Genomic DNA, 4542 nt, shown 5'->3' with positions numbered 1-4542 from the left:
GTATGGTGACTATTGTGTATTGAAAGTGGTGTTTGGTACAGTAAATAGAAATTTTCTTTTGAGAATTTTTAATTTCTTGTTTCTTTAAAAATAACTACATATAATTAATAACTTATAAATAACTAAATATAATTAATTACCATGATTCTTTTACTTGGGACATAAAAATTTAGATCTGGTTAATGATATTTGGGACAACAATGCAACAAAAGTTGCACATACTTGCATGTATGCCAGTTTCCAGTGAAATAAAAGGAAGCTATGTGAATAGCAAGAGGCTGCAGTGGGCTATCTTGCTATAAATACTTAAAGCTTAATTGAAGATGATCCATGTTGATCATTCTAGTATACTCTATATCAGGGGTGGGCAACTTCGGTCCTGGAGGGCCACTGTCCTACAGAGTTTAGCTTCAACCCTAATCAAACACACCTGAACAAGCTAATCAAGGTCCTCAGGATTACTAGAAAATTACAGGCAGGTGATTTTTTCAGGGTTGGAGCTAAACTCTGTAGGACAGTGGCCCTCCAGGACCGAAGTTGCCCACCCCTGCTCTATATAGTATACTCTATATATCACTGATGTCAGGAATATAGGCAGCAATCAGAGGGGGTGAAAAGGAAATGTTGGCACTGTTTTTTTGTTGTTTTACTGAATGGTGCATTATCCTTGTGTAATAGTAATAGTATGTGTAGATCTGTGTAGATTATACTGTCCTTCCACCCCCAGGGCCCAGCAATGGCCCCCAGAAGAGCAAACAAATGCACATTTCAAATGGCTGTAACTCAAAGTCTGGTTAGTGTATCAAAGAGAAAATTGTCTGGACAACTGCTTATACTATGTTTAATAAATAATGTTGGCCACAGTTTTCAGACATATATGGAAAGCTGGCATAAAGGTTATTTTTAAAGTGCTCACAGTAAAAATATCAAATTTCAGCCTGTCCCTCATATATGTCATAAAGGTTTGCACAATGAACAAATTTAGATATCCAGTTGTCCATTAAATATATTATTTATTTAACATTTATTGTTTTATTACTAAACGTTTTAAACTACATTACCCACATATCTCTGTCATTCTATCAGTGGAGCAGGAAGCATTGTGCTGTAGTTCATTGAAATGTGCAGACATGCTTAGGGTTAGGGTTAGGATCTCGGTAAAGGAGTAATTTCTCACAACATAGAGACACTTTATAGTTAGCTTAATGTATAACTAACGTAATAATAACACCAAAACATACTTTGTAACATGAAGCGCCGTTTTATATGGGTTAAACGATTGTCCAATCACAGCGAGTTCTGCGATAAAGTCACAGCCAATAACAACCCAGCTGAACAGATGCGTTACACTTACATGCCCATTTATGGTAAACGATGACAGATCTCTTCTGGTTCTGGCTGCGGGGATAGATACCTTAAATATTTTATATTTAGGCTGTTAAACATGCATTCCTTCTAATTAAATTATAAAACTCATATTTAAAAACAAAAGACTCCTTTGTGTGGTTACCATCCAAAAACGAGGTCACATGATCAATGACACAAATTTGCTTATTTGATTAGACTGATGAATAAATACATTTGAAAGAGAAACTTTTTTCTAAGCAATGGCCTACAGCAGGGGTAGGTTTGCAGTATTTTAATTAAAGATAATTACATGTACTAAAGTGCTTCTAACATTTACAGTGTATGTATAGTATATTAAAGGTATATCAATAATATTCAAATAAATGTAACAAAAGCACAATGAACGGACACCATTTTGAAAGCTTATTCCAATATTTAATGTCAAACTGTTTAAAGACAAATGTACTGCCAAAACTACTGCACAACAGTATAAAAATCAGTTTATTAAAAATATCCAGATACAGGAGCAATCTATTATAGTGACACATACTACATTAACGTAAAAAAAATTGCTATGATGAAGTTGAATATATTTACAAACCAAGAGATGAGATTCAAGTTTGTTATGTGAACATACATTTGTTTCTTCGCTTTAAAGAACAAATAGGCAAAAACATAAGCACAACATTTTACATTCTCAACTTTCATTCTATATCCTTGTGATTATTGGTCACTTTTATTGTAACTATGCAATGAATATGTCCTTTAGCAAAACACCTGATGAACACTGACACTTTTTTGATAAAGGCATTAGGCAGAAATCAAGTACAGTTTATGAAGCTGAAAAGAGAAAACAAAATGCTTTAACAATATGGAAAAAGATAAATCACTATTTTCAATATTGGTTCTGCATATATCAAAGAGATCCTGAGGAGGAATGGGACTTCACATGAAGACTTTCAGAAACTGTGACAGAGCAAAGGGTGCACCTCGCTGGACACATCCTACGCATGCCCAAACAACAACACCCAAACACAGTGATGAAGTGGACACCACCAGGAGGATGCAGGAGACAGGGAAGACCAAGGAAGACATGGAGACAGATGTTTCACGAAGACCTGAAGAATGTCAGTGTCCCATGGGAAGATGTGAAGAACCTGGCCACGGATCGAATACGTTGGAGGACAGTTGTTGCCCAATGTGCCCAGCACAGGACTTGATGATGACGTTGTGAGTTTATAACTGTAGGATATGTTTTCTGTAAAGAGTGTTGCATAATTAAATGTTAAAAGCATTTTTATGTAACAAGTTCACTGATATGTGGGCATTTCTATGAATAAAAGTATGTCTTTAATAGCAAGCAATAATCATGAAAAAGATTTACATGCAAACGGGACAGTTATCAGCAGTGTAACTGCTCTGATTATGACATAATAATCGAGTATCTTATGTCATGTGACAAGTCAGATAAGCTTTTCCACTCTTGCAAACAGAGGTAGGTTATGAGGTGTGGAGAGACATCATGTATCACTCGAACATAAACAGACAGGGTCCAATTTGCAATTAATATAAACTTTCTGACAGTGTGTGTGACATCCGACAACTTTCCAAGAAGTGGCGCAACTGATTTACAAATATCGCGATAAATATGTACAGGAATTGAGGCAGTAGCCAATGACAGCACTAGGAGTAAAAGCTGCAGGATTGTGTACGAGTATACAAATATGTACGAGTATCGTACAAATTTGACAACTTGTTAAATCTTGTGAATTATTAAGACTTTCAGACTATGTTTGTACTGATTGGGCTATGGGTTTTGTGAGAAAAGTTTTAAGAAACAACAAATGCTTGATAAAATGTTTGATTTAGGGTTAAAACCAACACATACATACCATTGCGAATATTTGCCTTTGCAGCTGTCCGTCTCCTCCGTTTACTTCTCCTCCAACAATAATGGAACGGCCCTTTTGGTCTTTTCAGCTGAAAAAAGAGAAAAGAAAATATCATTATGTATAATATATAGGATTATTTAAAGGGAAAAGTACTGATTTACCTTACAAATATTGGATGTTACATTATAAAGCCTTACAAGCAGGGCAAGTGTTGTGGTTAATATGCATTTACAACAAATATCACTTTAAAACTATCAATACTGAGGTAAAAAGCATGGTAAGTTTTGTGATTACTGTCCTTACTAAACCAATCACAGTAAAACTAAGGTTACTGAGGTTTAAAGCATGGTAAGTTTTGTGGTTACTGTCCTTTTACCACACCTATCACAGTAAAACTATGGTTACTGTGGTAAAAGCATGGTAAGTGTTGTGGTTACTGTGCATTTACAATAAGTACCACATTAAAACTACAAATAGTGTGGTAAAAGCATGGTAAGTTTTGTGATTACTGTCCTTTTACCACACCTATCACAGTAAAACTATGGTTACTGTGGTAAAAGCATGGTAAGTGTTGTGGTTACTGTGCATTTACAATAAGTACCACATTAAAACTACAAATAGTGTGGTAAAAGCATGGTAAGTTTTGTGATTTTTGTCTTTTTACTACACTTATCACAGTAAAACTAATGTTACTGTGGTAAAAGCATGGTAAGTGTTGTTTTTACTGTGCTTCTACTACAAATACAACTTTGGAACTAATTGTACTATTTTTAATCTGATATGAATATCTAAGCCTATAGCACGTCACGTGACAGGCAGTGTTAATCACCCTGTTTTGAATTAGAAAGCAATGAAACGCAAAGTCTCCGTGGAGATGGCAGATATAATGGCAGATTAATATCGACAAACAGAAAAGACATGATATCACACATTATTAGGACAGCGTATTTAGGTATTTACTTACCAACATCTGACACACGTGAACTGATGCCAAATATCGCGATGTGTTCGGAACGAGATTTCTTCAGCGCGATTTCCTACTGATAAAATATAATTTTAAAAATATCAATAAACAGCAAAGCAAACCAGCTTCCCTGGCAATAAGACCGAAATAATAACATTAAAAAAATACATAAAAATACATAAGATCTCGTGAAAAAAATGTTGATTAAACAGCTTCTCTGCTGCAGCCGACAGGCAGAAAGAATCGTGCTGTTATCACGAAAGACGCTTCCCATTGAAAATACAATAGTTTAAAAAACGTGCTGGTATTACGAAAATAACGAAATAAACGTGTCCGTGG

At 35.1% G+C, this 4542-nt stretch overlaps 1 long non-coding RNA gene across 1 annotated transcript; it reads right to left on the bottom strand.

Moving 5' to 3' along the window:
- Positions 1 to 1764: 1764 nt before the first annotated feature.
- LOC311295145 lies at positions 1765 to 4333 on the bottom strand. The gene is made up of 3 exons (XR_014628190.1): positions 4204 to 4333; positions 3240 to 3327; positions 1765 to 2605 (listed from the first exon to the last, which is right to left on the bottom strand). It is a non-coding gene; the product is annotated as an uncharacterized lncRNA (long non-coding RNA).
- Positions 4334 to 4542: the final 209 nt, after the last annotated feature.

This window comes from Rutilus rutilus, assembly GCF_951802725.1.
Source record: "Rutilus rutilus genome assembly, chromosome: 8".
Classification (NCBI taxonomy): domain Eukaryota; kingdom Metazoa; phylum Chordata; class Actinopteri; order Cypriniformes; family Leuciscidae; genus Rutilus; species Rutilus rutilus.
This window is presented reverse-complemented; position numbering and strand designations above follow the sequence as displayed.